Genomic DNA, 24,600 nt, shown 5'->3' with positions numbered 1-24,600 from the left:
TCCCCCATTTTATTTGTTGTTGTATCATAGAGTCTAACGCATCTGCCCTTGCGCTGTGCTACTCTGCTGCTGAGTATGCTGAGTATGCATGCCCAGTGTGGAACACATCTCACCACACTAAAACTAAGACATGCCGCATTATCACGGGGTGTCTGCGCCCTACACCACTGGAGAAATTACACTGCTTAGCTGGTATTGCACCACCTGACATCCGCCGGGAAGTAGCAGCCAATAGTGAAAGGACCAAGGCAGAGACATCTCCAGCTCATCCCCTGTTTGGGTATCAGCCAGCACGTCAAAGACTTAAATCTAGACATAGTTTTCTAAGATCTACAGAGGCACTCGCTGGAACACCTCAGCAAGCGAGAGTCCAAAAGTGGCAGGTTCAAACCCAGCACCTCAACCAATGGCTGATACCCAATGGGAGACTCCCCCCTGGGCACACAGAAGACTGGGCGACTTGGAAGGCACTGAACAAACTGCGCTCTGGCACCACGAGATGCAGAGCCAACCTTCAGAAATGGGGCTACAAAATGGAATCCTTGACATGCGAGTGTGGAGAAGAGCAAACCACTGACCACCTGCTGCAATGCAGCCTGAGCTCTGCCACATGCACAATGGAGGACCTTCTTGCAGCAACACCGGAAGCACTCCAAGTGGTCAGATACTGGTCAAAGGACATTTAACCAACTACCAAACTCACTCGTTTTGTATTTTTCTGTTTGTTTGCTTTGCTCTGTTAGAAATGTAATATAATGGACTGGTTGCTCTGACACGACAAATAAGTAAAAAAATAAATAGAGTCTAACGGCTAACCTTCAAAACCCAGATCATGCTCAACTGCTCTGACTCCTCTGGAACAACGGGGGAACTATGTGAGGATGCTTTTTGCAGACTTTACTTCCTCATTCAACATAAACCTCCCACACAGATTGTTGTCTAAACTCATAGATCTTGGATTGTCATATTCACTCTTTTCCTGGATTATGGACTTCTTGTCTGGACATTCCCAGATTTGGGAATCACACCCCTTCAGCTAATCTCACACTCCACACTAGGATGCCAAAGGGCAGCATGTTGAGTCCTCTGCTTTTCACCTTGCACACATATGATTGTACCCCCATCCACCATTGCAATATTATCACCAAATTTATGAATTATATAACTGTGGTGGGGCTTCTTATCTCTGAAGGGGAGGAGTATGCCTATTGGAATGAGGTGGGCCAGCTGCTCTCAAGGGGCAGGGACAACAATCTGGTTCTGAACATCAACAAGACCAAGGAGCTTATAGTAGACTATAAGAAGAACAAACCAGGAATCCAGCCCTTGGCCATAAATGGGGCCAAGTAGAGCAAGTGGCCAGTTTTATGTACCTGGGTATCCCTGTGAAGTAGGATCTGACCCGGGGCAGCATTCATACAACACTGTTGTGGAAGAGGACCCAGCAGAGACTCTACTGTCTGAGACTTCTAAGGAACCAACAACTGAATGGAAAACTGCTGGGACCTTCTACCACTGTGCTAGAGAGTGTGTCCTAACCTATTGAATCTGCACATGGTTTGGTAGCTGTACAGTGGGTGCTCCAAAGGGTCACCACTTCTGCAGAGAGAATCATTGGCTGCTCTCTTTCTCCCTCATTGGAAGAACTTTATAGGTTCTTAAGAAGGCTCAGAGCATTCTTGGGGATCCATTTCATCCGATATATTCTCTTTTTGAATTATTCCACTCTGACAGATGGTAAAGGCAAAACAAGACTGAGATATAGATTCTTACAGGGAATGGTCCACCCCCTGTTTAAGGAGCTCCACTGGCTTCCGTTCATTTTCCAGTCCCAATTCAAGGTGCAAGTTATCACCTACAAAACCCTGAACGGTTTGGGACCCGCCTAACTATGAACCTAACTGACCGCCTCTCAGCCTATGAGCCCACGAGGACTTTGAGATCTTCCGGGGAGGCCCTGCTCTCGATCCCGCCTGCGTCACAGGCACGGCTGGCGGGGACGAGAGATAGGGCCTTCTCGGTGGTGGCTCCTCGGCTATGGAACACCCTTCCCGTGGACATCAGGCTAGCCCCCTCCCTGTTGATATTCCGCAGGAAGTTAAAGACCTGGCTGCTTAAGAAGGCATTTGACCAAGAAGTGCAATGACTGGTAATTTGACCATAGGAATGGAATAACGGAAATGATATCGGATTGTGGGTTTGACGATGAGATGATTCGGAATGTAGTAGTAAGTTTGTAGTAATGTTGATGTTTTGATAAGTTGTTTTTTCGATAATGATGAATTGTGGATTATTTTACACTATGTTTTGTAATTTGCACTTGTTTTTTCATGTTGTACACCGCAATGAGTCGCCCTTGGGCTGAGAATTGCGGTATATAAGCGCAGCAAATAAATAAATAAATAAATAAATAAATAAATAAATACACCTGCACGCTCTCTTTGATCTTCGGGGGAGGCCCTCCTCTCGCTCCCACCTCTGTCACAAGCACGGCTTGTGGGGACGAGGGAGAGGGCCTTCTCTGTGGTTGCCCCTCTGCTCTGGAACTTGCTCCCCAGAGAGATTAGACAGGCACCCACCCTGACAGCCTTTAGAAAAAGTTTAAAAACCTGGCTTTTCCAGTGTGCCTTTAGGAACTGAACAACCAGTTTCCATGCCTACCCCACCCCAAGTCAAACTTGTCTTTCTGATGTTCTTCACCTTATCTCTAAGTTGAAGTTTTATTCCACTGTTATCCCATCCGAGCCCCCTCATAAATCATAGCACTTCTATGCTCACCTATGGATTTTATCAATTTCTATTCACTTTTAGTCATGGGCCTTACTCTCTTTGTCTAATTCTATTACCATTTTTATCATTTGTTTTAATTATGATTTTGCTATTTTATTTTACTATATTATTACTAAGTATTTTATTTGATGTTATTGTCTTGTTTATATGTTTTTGGCTCCATTGTAATTTCGTTTGGGCTTGGCAGCATGTTAGCCACTCCGAGTCCCTTTGGGGAGATAGTGGTAGGTGTAAATAAAGTATTATTATTATTATTATTATTATTATTATTATTATTATGCTTTGTGGAACCCAAAGGGCTCCATGGAGCACACTTTGAGAACTGCTGATACCGAGGTATCCTCTCTGGGCATTTGCTAGGTCCTCTAGAATAACACTATGGTAAATTCCAGGGCAAGAAAGTCCGTGGAGAGACCATTTGCCCTCAAGTGCAGATAACTGTGGATATGGATTTTACTGTATTCTCTCCATCCAGCCCTGCTCCCAATGTTTCCTTGAGACAGCAGTCCATAACAGGGACTGCTTGAAAAGAAGCATGTACTATGCCATACAGTTGGGACTTTTTTCGACCCATAGCTGAAGAAATTTTGTATGTTCAGAGGGTGCTGTGAGAAGGACATGGGCATGTTTCCCCCGCACAGCGTTGCCCTCTCGTAATGCATCACAGCAGGGCCGTTAAGCCCCCGGTTCTAAGGAGCGCTGTGAAAAATGGATAATCCAGCTCCAGAGACAGCCAAGATTTCTCTTGTTCACTCAGTCACTTCCATTTGCTGAGGCTTCAAGAGCAACAAGGAAACACAGCCTCCAGCGGGAGAAAAAAACCCCAGCATTTCCCCTCTCTCTGGCTTAAGCCACAATTTGCCCAGCTTCTGCCATCATTCAAAAGTTGTTTATCCGGAGGAAGACTGAAAATGAAATGTTTGTGTCGTGCTAGAGGTGAATCTGAAGGTGAAAGTTAAGTACAGTTTGTGTCAGTGTTCATATGAGATCACTAAGCTGCCTTGTCACTGCAAAAGCACCTGGCCAAGAGAAGGAAGAGGAAATCAAAGCCAAAGCAGGACTTTGGAGAAGAAATAATAATAATAATAATAATAATAATAATAATAATAATACACAGCAGTGTTGACTACCAAAGGCTTGCAGAATGCCCCCAGCTTGTGGCCTGAGCTCTCCAAGCCTATTTTTCTGGATCATTTCACTTCACTTTATTTCTTAGTTAGTCGCTCTCCACCAAGGTGCTCCGAGCGACTTACAATCTAAAATAGCATTTACACAATATAAAAACATTCAACATAAAAACATTCAACAGTGACTACTTGGCAAATTAGATCTGATTACTTAAATGCACAACGAAGCAGCCAAGTTTTGAGTGCCTTTACAAAAGGTCGCAACTCTGACATTAATGTATGGAGGCAATGAGTTCCACAGAATTGGAGCATAGGACAAAAAAGCTCTACGCCTTGTAGCTTCCAGGTGTACCTCCCTAGGGCCCGGTATGTAGAGGAGATTTTCCTGGGTGGATCGAGGTGACCACTGATGGAGAAAAGGAATGAGGCGGTCCCTAAGATATAAAGGTCCTTGGCCATTTTGAGCTCTAAATGTCGGGATCAGTATCTTGTAAGAGATCCGATGTTCTATTGGTAGCCAATGCAGTTGTTGCAGAATCGGTGTAATATGGGATCTTATAGATGATCCCGCTAGCAGCCTGGCCGCTGCATTTTGGACCATCCAAATCTTCTGGGTTGTTAACTTCGGAAGGCCGGCATATAAGGCATTGCAATAGTCCAACCTCGTGGTGACTGTTGTGTGGATTACTGTTGCCAATGCTTCTACTTGAAAGGTAGGATGCCAATTTCCTTGCCTGTCGAAGATGAAAAAAGGCCTGCTTACTTATGGCAGTGATCTGGGCCTCCATCGTCAGCAATGAGTCCAACACAACCCCAAGGCTTTTAACAGTGGCAGATGGAACCAGAGCTTCCCCATCGAAATCAGGCAGAGACTGGATTAATTCTGGCGGTTGGCCGGGCCAGAGTATCTCAGTTTTGGCAGGATTCACTTTTAGTCTGCTCGCTCGCAGCCAACTCATCACTGCTTCCAAACACAGCCTAAAGTTCTCAGGAATCGCGGTTGTCCCAGGTTCAAGGCGCAAGAGTAGCTGGGTATCATCTGCATACTGGTAGCACTCTATGCCAAAGCTCCGTGCCAGTCCAGCAAGTGGCCGGACATAGATGTTAAATAACAGGGGCAAGAGGATAGCACCCTGGGGAACTTCACAGCAAAGGCAGGAGCTCTCAGAGCTTTGCCCTAACCACTCCACACTCTGTCTCCGGTCCCAGAGGAACGAATTGAACCATTTCAGGGCTAAACCTCGTACACCAGACATAGCCAATCAATGAATCAGCAAGTCATGGTCCACGGTGTCGAATGCAGCTGTGAGGTCCAAGAGTATCAATAGCGCTGATCCTCCTTGGTCTAACTGATGACGAATTTCATCAGTAATAGCTACCAAGACAGTCTCTGTCCCATGACCTGAACGAAAGCCTGACTGAAAGGGGTCCAAACCCGCAGTCTCATCTAAGGACACTGCCCCGCCACTGTCCGTTCAATCACCTTCAAGTAACAAATGGCTGGGAATACTGGACAACTCAATAAGAAGTGATTCAAGTTCATATTCTAAAAATCTGAAAGCATCAGCTAAGCATATGCTGCTAAAAACAACCAAGAACTCAATCAGGAAGGCTAGCAATATCCAGATTACTGCATGAAAAGGAAACTCAATTGTTGTTTCTGCATTAATATTTATGCCATTTCCATGGTTCTTTGAAAAGAAGCAACAATAATGACAAAATTAGGTCTTTGCCCAAGAATGTAAAATTTTTTAAAAAATCAATACAGTAGTTAATGAAAGGAAACACATTAGATGGATGTGTGTTTCAGTTTTAGTAAGAGAAGAAAAAGAAGATATTGAGCAGGAGATGAGAAGAGGCAACATAGAAGGAAAGGACTGTGAGTAGAGAGGTGACGCTATGCCCGTGATGCTTTGGTGTGTAGTCATAGGCATAGAGTCACCATGATGAAGTAGTAGTAGTAGTAACAATGGTTTGAGTGTTGGGCTAAGACTATAGGCTGCCACTACTGGGCAAGTCACCTTCTCTCAACCTCAGAGCAAGGCAATGGCCAACCTTCTATGAACATATTTTTTCAAGAGAAATCCATGATAAACCTTAGGTCAAAAATAAATACACAACAACCACACCACCATTGGTATAAGGCAAAAGGAAGGAACAAACATGGAAACATTTCAAGGACCAAGATCAGGGTGGAAATTCTGAAGTCCTCCAGATGTTGCTGGTCTGCAAACCTCAACATACTTCACCATTGAGGAGGATTGTTTGGACTGTTGGATTTTCCTTCATGTAAGGTTTCTAAAATACATTATTGACTCCTGCATCTGTGGGGTTATATTCCAGGACTTTGTGTGGATTTGGAAGTTCACAAGTAGAAGTAAACCCATGCAGCAAATACTTTCTGGTGGAAGCATATCACAGGATTGTGCTGGAGGATCCTAGACAACATCTAGAGAGGACACCTCTCTAATAGGCTTGGGCGGTTTCGTTCATTAATTTTGTAATTCGTTATTAATTCGTATTTAAATTAGCTTACGATCCAATATTGAGCCATGCAGGAATTGTGTGAGGAGTAATAAAGATTTGAAAAAAAAAATTCAATTTATTTCGTAATTATTTTGAAATTATTTCGTAATTATTTCATAATTATTTTCGCATGTCTGGTGCAAGTTTTATAGTTGTTGTTTGTTTTATCACACCAACAGTCAACAACAGAGGGAGAGGGAAGCTTCAGAAGTTCCTCCTGTCCCATTTGGAGGTTTTTTTTAGCATATTGCGCAATCTCGTCCGACATTAACTAATCGATTCGTAATTTTACGAAATTTCGTAAATTTCGAAATTTTTTAAAGGAAAATTTTGGAATTATTTTAAAAAATGAAACGCAAGGGCCCCCTAAAAACAAAACGAGTTTAGAACCAAATTTTTCCGTGGTTACCCAGGCCTACTCTCTAGTCATTGCCAGTCTTCTGGTGTAATTCTATGGTTTACTTCTGTCAGAAGTATATGATACAATAAACTGTAGGACCATGAAAATCCCCAAAGAAGACATATTTTGGATGTTATATAATGACGTTTTCCTCATTAATATTTAGAGTGAGAAAATAGTCTACACAACTTGCATTTCCATCCTCCTTGCAGACATATAAGGAAGAGAATCTGCAATGGAGGGAAACCCCAATCCCCCCCACCCCCATACCTGAAATATCCAAAAATCCAAGAGAAACAGTGAACCAATTTTTATTTTCCATTTTCGTGTATTAAAGGGCAATGTCTTAGCAAGACAATGGGAGGGAAGGAGGGAGACCGGGCTCCTACAAAGAACATAAAATTAATTTCCAACTAGCTGGTCTCAATGTCATCAAAACAGATTGGGCAATTTCAGGTTCTGAAATCATTTTCTCAACTTGTTCCACTGTAACTCTTCTCAATTATTTATCACCTTCAGGGGCATTAGATCATAAAGCCATAAGCTCCAGAGTGCTAATTTCATTTCAAAGTTGCAAGTTTCCCAGCACATGCGGGTGGCAATTAGATTTCTGCCCATAACTTAAGCACCAGTCCAGGTCTCAAAATTGTCTTAAGCGGCCTCCTTGCAGAGTTCAGTACCATCTGCCAGCATGGAGTTATGGCCAGGATAAATGTAATAGTGGAAGAAACAAAAGAAAGAAAGAAAGAAAGAAAGAAAGAAAGAAAGAAAGAAAGAAAGAAAGACAGACAGACGAGGGGAGGAACAGGGAAGGAATGAGAAGGCAGAGGGAAGAGAAGGGGAAGGAAAGGGGAGGAAGAGGGAGGGAGGTGGGAAGGAAGGAAGGAAGGAAGGAAGGAAGGAAGGAAGGAGAAGGGAGGGAGGGAGGTAAGAAGGAAGGCAGACTGGACTAAAAAAATAACATAGTTTGACACCACTTTAGCATTGAGGGCTCAATGTTTTGAGATCATGAGAGTTGTAGTTTAATAACATACTAGCATTAGGTTCTTGTAGGTTTTCTCGGGCTATAGGGCCATGTTCTAGAGGCATTTCTCCTGACGTTTCGCCTGCATTTATGGCAAGCATCCTCAGAGGTAGTGAGGTCTGTTGGAATTAGGAAAATGGGTTTATATATCTGTGGAATGGCTGGGGTGGGGCAAGGAGCTCTTCCCTGCTGGGGCTAGGTGTGAATGTTTCAACTGATCACCTTCATTAGCATTTGAAGGCCTGCCTGAGCCTGAGAAAATCTCTTGCTGGGAGGTGTTAAGATGTGCCTGTTTGTTTCCTCTCTGTTGTTTTGCTGTTGTAATTTTAGAGTTTTTTAATACTGGTAGCCAGATTTTGTTCATTTTCATGGTTTCCTCCTTTCTGTTGAAATTGTCCACATGCTTGTGGATTTCAATGGCTTCTCTGTGTAGTCTGACATGGTGGTTGTTGGTGTGGTCCAGCATTTCTGTGTTCTCAAATAATATGCTGTGTCCAGGCTGGTTCATCAGATGCTCTGCTATGGCTGACTTCTCTGGTTGAAGGAGTCTGCAGTGCCTTTCATGTTCCTTGATGCATGTCTGGGCGCTGCATTTGATGGTCCCTATGTAGACTTGTCCACAGCTGCATGGTATACGGTAGACTCCTGCAGAGGTGAGAGGATCCCTCTTGTCCTTTGCTGAACGTAGCATTTGTTGGATTTTCTTGGTGGGTTTGTAGATTGTTTGTATGTTGTGTTTCCTCATCAGCTTCCCTATGCGGTCAGTGGTTCCCTTGATGTATGGCAGGAACACTTTTCCTCTGGGTGATAATAATACTAGCATTATTTGGCTGAAGAGCTGATAAACTACAACTCTCATGATTCCATAGCCTTTAGCTCTAGCAGTTAAAGTAGTGTCAAATTGCATTAACTCTACCATGTGGATGCATCCATAAATAACTGGGTGGTTTTGCCCATTTTGACAGATCTATGTCCAAGCTAAGTAAGATGAGGTTGGATCTACACTGGCATATAATGCGGTTTCAGAATGCAGATCAACTGCATTGAACTGCATGATACGGCAGTGTAGCTCCAGCCTAAATTCTAGGCCCTCCATTTATGAGGAAGTGGTAAATCTATATAAATAAAAATGTAATGTTAGTTCGTGCTACCATCAGAACTCAAAAACCACTGGGGGAATTGACACCAAATTTGAACACAAGACACCTAACAGTCCAATTTATGTCCTCCACTCAAAAAAATTGATTTTGTCATTTGGGAATTGTCATTGCTGGGATTTATATTTTACCTACAACGAAAGGGCATTCTGAACTCCACCAATGATGGAATTGGGCCAAACTTAGCACACAAGGCTCCCATGTTCACCTACATCCAGAGAGCACTGTGGACTGAAGCAATGATGGATCTGGACCAAACTTGACACAAATATTCCATATGCCCAAATATGAACACAGATGGAGTTTGGAGGAAATAGACCTTGACATTTGGGATTTGTAGTTACTGGGATTTATAGTTCACCTACAATCAAAGAGCATTCTGAAACCCACAAATGACAGAAATGGGGCAAACTTCCCACACAGAACCCCCATGACCAACAGAAAATACTTAAGGCCATCCAGTCCAACTCTCTTCACCAGGGCAAGAAAATGTAATCAGAGCCCTCCTGACAAAGAGCCATCCAGTCATAAATATAGATAGATATGATTCTCTCTCACACACACAGATATAGTATCATGGATTTGAAAGAGACCCTTAAAGAAGGACTATGATATGTTGCATATTTCAGAGTAGGCAAACCAGACACTCTCCACATCAACACTGACAAAGAAACAACAAGAAATACTGTTTACTCACAAGCATAAAGGAATTACATATATTAGAAACCAACACTTTCTCATTACTTTATTTTCCAGATCACCAGACTGGGCCACAGCAACACGTGTCAGGGGACAGCTAGTACAAAATAAAAGAAAATAGTAATGCCATGGGGTGGATGTTGCCCTGCCAACCTGTTACCTGTTGCTTCCTTTGACTTGGAAATTCAGGAAGAATGGCCTCTGTACCAGTTTATCTGTCCTTCTTGCCCTCAGTAGGACTTGGCAATGCGGCAAAATTATGTCATAATTCCATGTCCTGCTCTTCCTTTTCCCCAAATAAATGCGCAGTCATCATATCAGCTCTGAGAAACACTTCAAACGGTGAAATATTAAAGATGTAGCTATGCCAGGCTAAGGAAACTGTTGTGAATATATTTTACAAGTCAATAGTACCTTGTAATATGGTGTGTCTGTCTGTTGGAAGCAGGAAATTTGTACACAGAATTTAATCTCCATCTATATTTCTTATATATCCAGCACCTCGGCAGTGGTTTGAGAATGTGTCTTCATAACCTCTCCGTATCAGATCGGAGCAAAAGTCATTTTTGCAAGGAACGCTATTAGGCTTTGGCAGCAGGATTTCTTTGGGGATGATAAATCTCCCTTTAAAGTGAGAGCCTTGCCGATCCTTTTGCAGAGTGACTCCGTCCTAAGAGTGAAAGTCACACTTGGATCTCGGAAAGGTGGGCAATGAAAATGCAAATGAGGGCATCTTTATAGGCTCATCTAAATTCCAAGTTCCCCATCACTAAAAAGCAATGGCAGCAATAGGCTTCCGGTAATAAGAATTAGAACATGGCAACCTCTTTAGAGGAACCATATAGTCTGGAAAAGACTTTTATATGAAAAGCAACAATGTGTTTATTATAATCCTGTGGGATTTTAAAAAGAAATCTCAGGTAGGAAAGACAGAAGATCATAAAGGTCATAAAGATCATAAAGCCACTGGCTGCCATTTATTTTCCGAGCCCAATTCAAGGTGCAGGTGCTCACCTACAAAGCCCTGAACGGTTTGGGACCACCCTACCTGCGTGACCGCATCTCCATCTACGAACCCACACACTCACTCCGGTCATCTGGGGAGGCCCTGCTCGTGATCCCACCCACATCGCAAGCGCGCTTGGTGGGGACACGGGACAGGGCCTTTTCTGTGGTGGCCCCCCGACTTTGGAACGCCCTTCCAAAAGATCTTCGACAGGCCCCTACTTTAGCAGCTTTCAGAAAGAACCTAAAAACTTGGCTGTTCCGATGTGCCTTCTCAGATTAGGAATTCCCCATCCCAAGTCCTAGAAGCACTTTAGTATAATTAAGATTGCTGCACACCGCACTATTTTAATCCTACGTTCCTCCTGCCATTTCAGCACTTTTAACCCTGTACCCCATTGCTCTGGCCGGCCCAGTTTTAAAGTGTCCTGATGTATTGTCACTGTTGTTGTTATTCTGCTTAACTATTTTGATTTGCTTTATTTTTTGTTGTGTTATGTTTTTACTGTATTGTGTTCTGAGGCTTCGGCCTGTGTAAGCCGCATCGAGTCCTTTGGGAGATGCTAGCGGGGTACAAATAAAGTTAATAATAATAATAATAATAATAATAATAATAATAATATTTACCAGCATAGAGGTTTGAGGAGGTATCTAAAACTTGGGTCGGTTGTAAGATGCACACTTTTAGGATCATCTTCCTACTCTCAAGTTTCTTCTGAGCTGAACTCACTTATTCCCATCATGACACCAAATGATCTGTAGAGCATTTGCTGGCAATTATGGAATTGGAGAGGATGTATTTCCATTGTGGCCTTTTTGATACAAACATGTATCAAGTAGGCCTGTCGGTTTTAGTTCGTTAATTCGTTAATTCGTAATTAAATCGTTATTTTAACCATATCCGAAGCGATTTCAAAACATATTTTTAAACCCGCAAGGGTTTAAAAATATCGAAACAGCAGCCCCATTTTTTTTACGAGCTTCAGCTCGTGTCGTTAATGGGATGGAGGCTGCTGTGCTGACTGAGTGCTGCTGCTGGTGCCTGGGAGCCAATCCGGCACTCCCAAGCACCCCAGCAGTGCACCGCGCCCCCCCCCCCTCCTCCTCACAAGCTCACAAGCGGCCTCCGCGCGCCATCCGGCTCCGGCTTCTGCGCCCTCCTCCTCCTCCTCCTAGCACTTCCTGCAAAACAGCTGGGAGGAGGAGGGCGCAGAAGCCGGAGCCCCGCCCCCGCGCGCCATCCGGCTCCGGCTTCTGCGCCCTCCTCCTCCTCCTCCTAGCACTTCCTGCAAAACAGCTGGGAGGAGGAGGAGGAGGGCGCAGAAGCCGGAGCCCCGCCCCCGCGCGCCATCCGGCTCCGGCTTCTGCGCCCTCCTCCTCCTCCTCCTAGCACTTCCTGCAACACAGCTGGGAGGAGGAGGAGGAGGGCGCAGAAGCCGGAGCCCCCGCGCGCCATCCGGCTCCGGCTTCTGCGCCCTCCTCCTCCTCCTCCCAGCTGTGTTGCAGGAAGTGCTAGGAGGAGGAGGAGGAGGGCGCAGAAGCCGGAGCCCCTGCGCGCCATCCGGCTCCGGCTTCTGCGCCCTCCTCCTCCTCCTCCTAGCACTTCCTGCAACACAGCTGGGAGGAGGAGGAGGAGGGCGCAGAAGCCGGAGCCCATTGGATGGCGCGCGCGCGCTCACCCGAGGAGGAGGAGGAGGAGGGCGCAGGAGCCGGAGCCGGATGGCGCGCGGAGGCCGCTTGTGTGAGTTTTCAGGGCTGGACCATGTTCCAGAAGCATTCTCTCCTGACATTTTGCCCACATCTATGGCAGGCATCCTCAGAGGTCTGTTGGAACTAGGCCTGTTTGATCAAGAAAAAATTTCGATATTTAAAATACTAGGCAAATGGAGTTTAAAAAATGTTTTGTAAATATTTACGAATTTTTGTAAATAACAAAACATTTTTTTGGAAAGTTTTGTAAATATTTTAAATATCGAAACAAAAAAACACCCCAATTACGAATCGATTTTAGAAACAATTTTTTTCTTGATCATACAGGCCTAGTATCAAGGGTTGGAGAACAAGCCCTATTTCTCCGCCCTCTTCCTATTGCTCACTCTTCCTCCTTTCTATGTTATCCACTCATCTATCTCATATATCTTAGTTCTATTCACTCTTTTTTTCTCACATGTACCACAATTTCCATTAGAACTACAACTTCATCCACGAGCTCAGCTTTTCCCATCTCTGTACAATATTTACATTGGCTTCATCACTTTTATCCATTCCAGATATATCAACCATTTCTCTTTACTTTTTCTCATTTTATCTTCCATCTTATCCTCACAGGTTACTCTTGCTATAGTATCTTCCCAGACCCGAGCAAACAAGGAATTGTTCCAATTTACCATATTTCCTTTTTTTTCAACTTTCCAACCCCATGCTATTACTGCCTCAATCGGAGAACCTTGTGAACCTGGATCATGCCCTTACCTCTACACTGCCGTATAACACAGATCGACTGCAATGAACGGCATTATATGAGTCTTATTATTATTATTATTATTATTATTATTATTATTATTATTATTTACTTCACTTGTATACCACTCTTCTCAGCCCTCAGGCGACTCAGAGCGGTTAACAACCAATTCAACAGTACAAAACAGATCATTGGTCAATTAAAGCAGCAATATCAATTAATTAACATCAAAACATCAATACAACAATAAACAAAATAACAATCCATCACATCTCATCAATAGAATCAGCATCCACTCTCATTGTCCATTAATCCATATTCCAATAGTCAATCAATTGCACTGCTTAGTTGAAAGCCTGTTCAAAAAGCCAGGTCTTCACTCTCTTCTGGAATGCCAGATAGGAGGGGGCCGATCTGATGTCTGTAGGCCCCACAGCCGAGGGGCCACTACTGAGAAGGCCGTCTCTCGTCCCCACCAGGCATGCTTGTGAGGCCGGCGGGACCGAGAGCAGGGCCTCCCCAGACGATCTTAACGTCCTAACTGAGTCTACACTGACCATATTATGTCAAAGTGCATTATATAGCAGTGAAGGGTTGGCGTAACCAAGGGTGGCATTACCCTTCTTCACCTTGTTGTTATGGGGCCGCCGGTGGTGCAATGTGTTAAACCCTTGTGCTGACAGGACTGAAGACCAACAGGTTGTAGGTTCGAATCTGGGGAGAGCAAGGGTGAGCTCCCTGTGTCGGCTCCAGCTCACTCTGCGGGGACATGAGAGAAGCCTCCCACAAAGATGGTAAAACATCAAAACATCCAGGCAAGATCCCCTGGACAACGTCCTCTCACACCAGAAGCGACTTGCAGTTTCTCCAATTGCTCCTGACACACAAAAAAACTTGTTGTTCATACATACACAAATCTGGGATCAAGCAAGCCAAGCCATCCTTCCAAGGCCCCAATGTGACGTCCAGTAGAAGTACTATATCACTCAATGGGGCTCTGCTGGACCACCCAAGAAACTGCTACCACATTAAGTGCCATGGCCTATGGCTATGGAATCATCTTATTACAAGGTTTTCCATTTTTTCTGTCAAAGAGTGTTTGTGCCTATAGCAAGCAACAATAACATTGAGCCATGGCTGGTAAAGTGGTGTTAAATTCAGATGATAAAGGCAAAAAACCTCATATTCTGATAACAATTCCTGTATGGAAACTCATATGACATGGTCTCCAATTCCCCTGTTGCACAACAACACCACAGTGGAAGTTCATTTATGTGATGGGGACTGGAAGAAGAAACCAGAAGCTTATAGACCAATGGAATCCCTACATTTGATCTGAGAGCACAGGTGTGTTTCTTCAACAGTTATTTGGTATTTATGCCCAACGGTTGGCTTCAAACTTGTATCTTGTATTATCCCAGCTTTGCGGCTTTCTAAAAATAACACTGCAAATAGTGTGCTCCAAAAGAAGTGAAATGGAAGCTATCCTAGAATGAAGATGCCACTCAGTTTAGATCACACCAACAAGTCTTTCCAAATCTGCAGAAGAACAAAACTTATACCCAATAATCTAAGAAAATAACTGTGTTGGCGCAGGAGTTAATTTGTGCTTCATCACCAAACGATTAGATGGAAATTACGGGTATTACCTTTCTGGAAATATATTCATAATGAAGAGAATACTGTAGGCGTCTATTGCCATTAAAAAAACTTATCTGGAATGAGAAAAATAGACTCAAGTACTAATGGGCATCTGAAGTGTTTTAATTGTATAATATTGCCCTACTTAACTGTGAGAACGTGGAATTTCACCAAGCATTCCCTCCACATATCACGCACACACAGACACACATTTTTAATGAAACCTATCTAGCTCTTCTCTTCGTTTTTTATGGCACAGGGGGCATTTGGTGCCTCCTGTTACCACTTATTACTAATTGCAGCCTTGGAGGGAATTAGGAAGTTTGTTTCCTAGGGCAAATTCCATATCACAAATCATATTACAACTTAGCCTGTTATAGAAGTTTAGGCCACATTAGGCCACATCAGCTCAGGGTTGGTAGCTATGGACAATAACTTTGGGAATTTGATGGAGGAAATGAGAGGTAACGGTCTATCTCACAAGCAGAGTCATCAGCATTCAGAAACAGAAGATGAGCAACAACCAGTCCAAATATGACACACAGGTTTCTATGGAAATCCATGGGCAATGTTCATTTCCAAAGCAAACATGATAAAAACAGATGATATTGTTTTGAAATTTCCCTTCATGAAGACTCTTCTTGCCTTATAAATGATAACACTGAATTATTCCATCAAAGGCAGCAGATGAGGATGAAACCGAGGGTGGGAGGAGCTTGCTCATTGCTTTGCTGTCTGAAGCTTACGGGCCAAGGTAGGCTTTCAAAAAGGTGTGCAGGTACAGCTGTACCAGGAGCTCCATTTTTATTTGCTTTGCACTGAATGTTTGTTGTAGTCCTAAGTTTCAGGGACTCTGCAGATAGGTGGCTTCTTTTGGCTGCAATCATAGGGCAAGCCACCTGTCAATTATAGTTAGGTTCCCTGGTCCTGCCCCCTTTTTGGGTTTTGGAGGGAATAGGAGCCAATTTGGGTTCAGTCCACACAGAAGCCTTCCATACAGGACATAATACCAAGAGCTCCTGTAGAAAGCTTCGTCTTCTACGGCTTGGCCGGGGAGACATACAGCCCACAGCTTGGCCGGGGTTATTCAGCCCTACAGCTCCTTTGCTGAAGGACTTCAGTCAGCCATCACAGAAACCTGAATTCTTTTCCCCTGGAAGTCTACAAAGTTTTGCTTGGTAAGGGCCACTCGCGGAAGCCAGAAGCAGTTGGTACCAGGTGCAGGGGCTCCACGCCAACAGAGGCAGACTGCCCAGATTAGAAGTTAAGGATTTCCCCATTAGTTACAGTTATGAATATAGTGCCTGTTCCCTGTGGACAAGATTGAGAGAGAGCCAATAGACTGTTAAGAAAGCCTAAAAGTACCTGTTTGTTTTCATTAATAAAGAACTTTGTTGAACCTTTGAGCAATCTAGAGACTCTGTTTTAAGGAAATCCAAAGGCCTTTAATCTGAGGCAGCTCCGGCGTCCTGTACACAGAATTTATGTCCTGTCTACAGTCTGATGCACAGGCCCAGTGTGCGACAGCACAGAAGGAACTAATGCTTTGTGAAGGACAGAAAGAATATTCAAAAATATTCAAGTGATCAAAAAGTTTTCTGAGCATTGAGAAACATCCTGGATGGATTAGAATTTTCGCAATTTGGGGTTTCTTCTACACAAAAAATGCACCTGGTCGATTTACACAGAAATCAGCACTTCCTATGCAGAAAACGCAGAAAAATGCTGGTTTTGGCACAGAAATTTTTGTTTTCTGCATAAAACAACCACACACTGGTTTTGTTACAGTAAGTAGTAGCAGGACCAGGCATGTGTGTGTGTGTTGAAGAAAAACCTTATGATGGTAATTATTATGTACAGCTGGTAATGTAGGTCAACCAGCAATCTTGAACCACACCCAATAGGGTATAACTGTATGGGTTTTTAAAATACAGTTCTGGAGAGCTTTTTCTCTGAGGAGATCTATGCTCAAAGGCTCTCATCTGAGGAGCAGGTTGGAGAGAAGCCGTTACGCTGCTCTTCAAGGTTTATGTTTTGCTTTCTCATTCGACTTAAGATGAAGATGCCTTATTTTGTGTTACTTTCAAATACTATGTAAGTTTCTTGCACTGTTTGTTTTTGTGTGCAACATTGCAAGTTTGTGTTTCATCTCTGCTATTAAGAGTAAAGGTTTTTTGTTCATTTCTACTCTTGTCTGTGTGTCTTGTGCATGGAACTTGGCTAAGATCTGCTTGCGAAGCAAAGGTTTTGTGCCAATGGGTAATGAATTGCAAACAGCATGCAAAAACTGTGTGGTGGTTTCTTAAAACTCGAAAAAAAATTGCTTATTTCTGCCTTCAAGAAGAAACTAAGTGAAGAAACACATTGCATGGTTGCACAGAAAAGCCATTTAATGTCATACTTCATTTTAAAGAGAGGAATGTGTAGCCCATGAGATCTAGCTGGTCTATAGTATCAAGTTCTTAGTACCGGTTATGCTGACATGGGCCTGATAGGCGTTGTAGTCCAACGGCTATAGCTGCCCATCTTTAAGGCACATTTTCATGGAACACCTTGCACTGAATGATCAGCTACTTTGGATTCAAGTCTTGCAGAGAGACAGCCATTTGGGTTCATTTTCAACCCAAAAAAGAAGAAAACCAAGAAAAGAAGAAACCAAGCAGCACCTTCGAGATTAATTGATCTACTTTATCATGAGCTTTTATGACTATCAATCACCACCTGAAAAAGATGGATTGGTATCCACAAAAGCTCTTGTTAAATATATCTTGGAGTCTCCAAGGCGTTGCTCGATTCCTTCTCCTCCATTCTTCCCAACATCTTGTTTACCAAACCATCTTCTCAATGACTTGATTCCCCTTGGATCACCTAAGATTTAGGTAGTAATTTAACCAATATTGTGCATCTACACACAGCTTTGGCTTGTCTATTAGGCTTGGGTAACAACGGAAAAATTTGTTTCTAAACTCGTTTCGTTTTTAGGGGTTCATCTCGTTTCATTTTTTTAAAGAATTCCGAAATTTTCCTTTTAAAAATTTCGAAATTTATGAAATTTCGTATAATTACAAATTGATTCGTTAATGGCGGATGCGATTGCGCAATATGCTAAAAAAAACCTCCAAATGGGACAGGGGGAACTTCTGAAGCTTCCCTCTCCCTCTGTTGTTGACTGTTGTTGTGATAAAACAAACAACAACTATAAAACTTGCACCAGACATGCGGAAATAATTACGAAATAATTTCGAAATAATTACGAAATAATTACGAAATAAATTGAAAAAATTGTTTCGAATCTAATTTACTCCTCACACTATTCCTGCATGGCTCAATATTGGATCGTAAGCTAATTTAAATACGAATTAATAACGAATTACAAAATTAACGAATGAAACCGCCCAAGCCTAGTATCCACAAAAGCTCTTGTTAAATATATCTTGGAGTCTCCAAGGCGTTGCTCGATTCCTTCTCCTCCATTCTTCCCAACATCTTGTTTACCAAGCCATCTTCTCAATGACTTGATTCCCCTTGGATCATCTAAGATTTAGGTAGTAATTTAACCAATATTGTGTATCTACACACAGCTTTGGCTTGTTTATAGTTATATCCAGTTGCCCACTGGGTCAAACAAAGCAAAGAACCTCATTTTCATGTTCTGTCTCTCAGAAGTAGCCATGAGATTACATCAAGAGTGACCTTCTTGAAGGGATAAAACCCATTAGATCCAGAAGTGACAAAGCATTACAGATCAACACTTAACTGCCAAGCAACAAGGATTGGGGGAGGTGGGGAAGAGCCACCCAATTCCACTTCAGATTAACGGGATTGCAAATAATATGTAACCAAGACCTTGGTCCATAACCCCTCTCTTATAATTACTCATCTTTCCTTGAAAAAAAAGGAAGGAAGAAAATAGCAAGGGGAAAAAAAGGCTGAACACAATCTTTTTGTATGTATATATAGGCCTTCCTATTGACCTCAAATGCATTAGGAGTCACCAAGAAAGTTTGTGCATACACAAAAGGGAAAGCCTTTTAACTCAAAAGTGTGTCAAAGATGTTCTGAAGGAGCTCGGAGTCTTTGATTAAGTGCCTTTGTGCAGGCATAAAAATGAATCAATATTTTACATTAATTGGATAACTGTCTTTTTAGAAGAATGCATAAAGAAGCAAAAAATTGGCTACAATTCAGTTGCAGCCTTGTTGTGTCCTTCTTACTGTTGTTATATGCCTTCAGGTCTTCTTCTAGTTATGGAAACCCTATTCAAGGGTTTTGAATTTTTTATCCCCAAAATTAGGAAGTCACTTTAGAAACGAAGCACCAGCGCTCCCCACTTTTGAACACAGTTTAGAACTGGGGGGGAAGCGCCCATGCCTACAAATCACCTTTAAGTATTCCTTGTCTAAGAAAATCCGATGTGGTTCATGGGGGTCACCATAAGTTGACAAATGACCGGAAGGCACATCCACATGATGGGCTTTGTTTATATCGGAGGCTTGTGTGTTTTCGTGGCATTTTAGTAATTATTTAGATCTATGGTCTCCTTTGGCTACATAGAAGCCCCTTTAAGGGGAGTGCAGAAAGTTTGTTTTAATGGGTTGCATGGGCTGCTTTTCTAAGAAGCTGGATTGCCATGTCCTTTGTATGATGTCAGTCCTCTCTAGGCTGCCTGCAGGACCACATTGTTCCATTTGAAGGAAATTCCATTCCCTTATCAGCTATGTTTGGTGGGAACGCCATAGGGGGCCTTCTTTTTCCACCTTATCACACAGAGGCATTTTCCTGTCATTGTAGGACACTTCAGCCTCTCTTCAAGCATGGAGAAGCATAGAGCTCTCCACAAGAGTTAAACTCCTTCTGGCTGACATGCATAGCCCTCCATGGTTGAAAAGAGGCAGAAGTTTCCTGAAAGAAGTGAACTCCACAATCCATCTCATCACATGGAGACATTTTCCCCCTCGAAGGACACTTCAGCCTCTTTTCCAGCATGGAGAGACAGGAAACTCATCATATGTTCTGGGGTTGAAAAGACGCAGAAGTGTCCTGAAAGGAGGTAACTCTGAGCACGGGCCAGCCATCCTGTTCAGAGCTCCTGCCTCTTATCACACTTTACTCCCATCTTTACAACTGAAAAACGGGTGTGATGGGAATCATCCGTTTCCCATCCTGTGTCATTGACCAGCCGTTAGCAGTCTCTTGTATCTCTTGGTTTGGGCTGAACATTATTATCCCATGGCCCTGTATGTGGGCCTTCCGATGTCTACGACCCGAAAGCTTCGTATTGTTCAGAATGCGGCAGCCAGGCTACTCATGAAATGCCATATAACACCAGTGCCGCAACATTTACATTAGCTTCCAACTGAGTACCGTGGCCTGTATAAGATGCTAGTTCTGACCTTTAAAACTCTTTATGGCCAGGGTCCATCGTACCTTAGGGACCGCCTCTCCTTCTCCCATCATCAGAGGTCGCAACAACCAGCCCAACGTGACTTACTCCATATACGGAGTCCTAGAGAAGTGCACTTGGAAAGGACCAGGCCCATGGCTTTTTCTATTTCTGCTCCTGCCTTGTGGAATTCCTTGCCACCCTACATGAGAGCCATGCGTGACTTAAGGCCTTTTACTCTAGCACTTAAGACCTGGCTTTTTACTATAGCATTCGATCTCTGTTAATTTTTAATTTTTGTATGTATGTATTTTATCTTTTATAATTTAGCTGTAAATCTCCTAGAGCATTCTCAGATGGAGGGCAATTGATAAGTTATTAAATGATGATGATGATGATGATGATGATGAAAGAAAGAAATAGTTTTAATCTGCATCACTGTCTGTGTTATCCTTTGGGGCTTTGATGCAGAATCATAGAATCCCATGGAAAACAATGGTTCTAACCTGGATCGCTGTCCCTTGCATCCTCTGGGGTTCCATGCAGAACCATTTCTTCCATGGGAAGATAAGGTTTTAACCTGGTGCCTGTCTCCTTTAATGTAAGGGGCTTCGGGCAGGGAAAAGGATCTCTTGGTTTTGGATATTGTTGTTACTCCTGATTGCATAACATAAAAGTAATAGTGACCATGTGATGAATATAAGAAGAATGCATTGCCAGCTCTTACGTTTCCATGTGTGAGTCTAAAGGGGAGGCAGAATACCAAACAGGACTGCGGGCAATAGAAGAGGGACAATTCTCTTCTTCGGTTTGCTTGATTAAAAAAAATGGTTCCAAACTCATTTCGGATGTAAGGGGAGCTGGTGGTTCGATTCTAAAGTCACTTCCTTTTTTAAACTCAAAACTTTCTGAAACTTCCAAAACTTTGGAATCACTTCATTAATGGCAGACACGCATACGCAGTAGAAGAAAAACAGCACTGGCACTGGGGAAACTTCAGAGGATTTTCCTTCCCTCATTTTTAGACCAATTGTGATGAAACTTGCTACAGTGGTAGAACACATAGACCACTGTTAGCTCACCAAATTTCATCACTTTTGACTTATTCATTGATTTTTGACAAATTTTCAAAGTTTTTATAAAAAGTTTTTATAGACTGACATGGCTTCCCACTGGTAAGTGAATTAGTAAGTATAAATTCCAGATTGCCATTTGCTGCAGGGCAGTCGTGGCTCAGAGCTAATGTACCACCACCTGAACCAGGAGGTCATGAGTTCGATCCCTGCCAGGGAAAAATGACAAAAAGGAAAAAATCATGGCAAATGGTGGCACATAATGGCAAACCGCGAGATGCAGGGCATGAGGAGCCAAGACACATGTTTTGCCAAAAAGGAAGGTATGGAGATTAATGGAGGCTCCCCTTTTATGGTGGACACACATGTATCTTTATTGCAGGGATGACAGAAAAAGAAAGGGTTAGGGTTGCTTATTGCTTTGCTGCCTTCTCATTAGACACCCTCGTAGATCCAATGTGTTTATTTTACAGACACCTATTGAGCTATAGGGGTTCTCTGGCTGCATTCATAGGACAAGCCACCTTGTAGTTAGGATCCCTGGTCCCGCCCCTCTCTGGGTTTTTTGGAGGGAAGGGGCCATTTTTCAGTTAGTCTCAGCAAAGGAAATCTATGCAGAGGATGTATACAGACGTCCTCCTATACAAAGGCTTCGTCCCTTAAGACTTCCCGGGGGAGAACAGTCTTAAGAGCCTCTAAAGATTCCCATAGGTTCTGGGGAAACAGCCTTACAGCCCTGAGGAATTCCGGAGGGAATTACAGCTCTAATCGTCAAGATCTCCAGCTAAGTGACTACAGGCCTGCTGGTACGTCTGCTCGGTTCTGAGACGCAGTTCAGCCGGTAGTGGATTCAAATCAGTCAGGTTTAGGTTCACAGTAGCCTGGGAGGAGCTAGAAAGGGGAATTTTCCTTTGAACAAAGTTATTGAAGACAGTGCCTGTTCCCTGTGGACAAGTTTAAGAGAACTGTTTTTTTGCCAAAAAAGCTTTACAATTCCTGTTTGTTCATCAATAAAAGACTGTTATAGTTAAACTCAAGCCTTCTAAAGACTGTTTAATGAAGAAAATTTCTCTAAAGGCTTCTTCCCGCTGGATTCAAGCCATGCATCCTCTCTTAAAAGGATTTCATTTCAGGTCCAGGTCTATCTCTACTCTTAAAGGGGGGGTTGCCCATGCTTTCCCATCTCAATGTGATGAGGTAGTTTGGCTGCTCATAGGTTTCTGAATTTTCTTCCTAAGGAGGATATGAAAGCTCTCCTTCGTTGTCTTGGGCGGCAGCATCCCAACAAGTGATTGAGAAATGATGTTTTCCCCCAGGAAAGGGTCTTTAGCAATATAAAAAGGCACCTCTGAAGCTAAGCAGTGCCAGCCCTGTTTAGCACTTGGATGGGCACTACCAAGGAATACCGGCTGCTGTTGACTTTCTTGTAGAGGAAGGCAATGGCCACCCATCTCATAGAACTCCCTTGCTAAGAAATCCCTCCGAGGTTCATGGGGCTGCCATAAGTCAACAGGTGATTTGAAGGCAGGCTGTTTTCATTCATTGTTTGAAGTCCTAGCTGCAGTGCATTTTTATTGTTAGTGGAATACATTCAAAGCCTGTACGATCAGCTACTTCATTGCCTCTGGTTTTTAAATTTGTTGTAAGCCAGCTTGGATTCTCTGTCAAAAGAAAACCAAGCGAGAAAATACAGGGAAAATACCAACAAAAGCAACATCTATGTAAAGTGGAAAGAGCCCTTAATGAACATCACCAAAAGCCAATCCAACATCTTGTTTGGAAACTCTCCAAGGAAAGTAAGACTATTCTGCTTTTTGGGGCAGTTTTCCCTGTTGTTCAATTGTTTCAGAAGCCATGATTGGTTTCCTAATAATCTAGAGACCCTTGGTATGAGTTTGCCTGGAATTGCAGTGAGTTCCATAAATAGATTTCTGGCTAGGGACAAAGATGCTCTTTCCCCCTCTAGAAATGCACTTATTACCAAAGCAGATGCATTCGTCCAAGAAAGGACCATCACCTAAAAGTGTCACTTGAAATACATCGGTTGTAGGACATCAATGGCACAGGGTCCTTTTGGGGCTTTTTATTCCACTTGTCAAAGTGAATTAACAAGGTAAGAGTTACTTTTCTGGGATGCTTCTTATCTATGAATAGAACTCAAGATGTTATTAAAAACTCTGCTAAGGCTTAGCATTGTATTCTTCTCCAACACACAACCAACTATTGACATTGCCAAGTGGGAATGATACTTCACTGCACTTTGAAAAATAGAGATCCCATTACTCTCTTCATATTTCCGCAGGATTTTTGTCTGCCTGGTGTTCTTGCTGACTTTTCTTGCTAATGTGGGGGCAGGAGGCCAGAGTGAATCAAACTATCAATCATTTCCTTTAGTCACGCCCGTAGCCAGGATTTTGATTTGGGGGGGGGGGCTGAGTTTTTTTCAGCGGAGGTTTCAGGGGGGCTGAGTTTCGGGGGGGGGCTGAGTCTGAGTGAAAGAGGGTCTACCCTAGCAAACCTTTTGTATCATTACCCCAATACCCCCATGCATATGGTGATCAGATCATGATATGAATAAACATAACAGTTTAAATAATGCACCAGTAAGGCCTTTTCGCAAACCACCATGAGAATTTGGGGGGGGGGGGCTGAAGCCCCCCAAGCCTCCCCCCCCCCCCCCCGGCTACATGCCTGCCTTTAGTCATATCCTAAAAAGAGATTCCAAAATCCCTCTTTTGTGAAAGATAATCTTAAATATGGACCAGGCATGTAGCCGGGGGGGGGGGGGGGGGGGGGCTTGAGGGGATTCAGCCCCCCCCCCCCCCGAAATTCTCATGATGGTTTGCGAAAAGGCCTTACTGGTGCATTATTTAAACTGTTATGTTTATTCATATCATGATCTGATCACCATATTCAATATATCCCATATGCATGGGGATATTGGGGTAATGATACAAAAGGTTTGCTAGGCTAGACCCTCTTTCACTCAGACTCAGCCCCCCCCCCGAAACTCAGCCCCCCCGAACCCCCCCCCCTGAAATTTTTTTAGCCCCCCCCCCCTCCCCCGAAACAAAATCCTGGCTACAGCCCTGATAAGGGAGACCATCCTGTATAGAGCAGAACCAAACAAAGGGATCGCTCCCATTGCAGAAGCTGTGAGAGCAATACTCTAAGTCTCTAAGGTCCCTTCTACACTACTGTATAAGATCCAGATTATCTGCTTTGAACTGGATTATGTAGCAGTGGAAAGTAGACTCATATAATCCAGTTCAAAGCAGATAGTGTGGATTGTCTGCTTTGATAACCTGGCTTAT

At 43.2% G+C, this 24,600-nt stretch overlaps 1 protein-coding gene across 1 annotated transcript in view; it reads right to left on the bottom strand.

Annotated features, from left to right (window-relative positions):
• CDH13 (cadherin 13) overlaps window positions 1-24,600 on the bottom strand; it is a 996,654-nt gene that overhangs the window by 797,780 nt on the left and 174,274 nt on the right. The window lies entirely within an intron of this gene.

The sequence above is a fragment of the Anolis sagrei genome, chromosome 8, assembly GCF_037176765.1.
Source record: "Anolis sagrei isolate rAnoSag1 chromosome 8, rAnoSag1.mat, whole genome shotgun sequence".
In the NCBI taxonomy this organism is placed as follows: Eukaryota; Metazoa; Chordata; class Lepidosauria; order Squamata; family Dactyloidae; genus Anolis; species Anolis sagrei.
The sequence above is the reverse complement of the archived record's forward strand: the minus strand, read 5'-3'. Positions and strand labels throughout refer to the sequence as shown.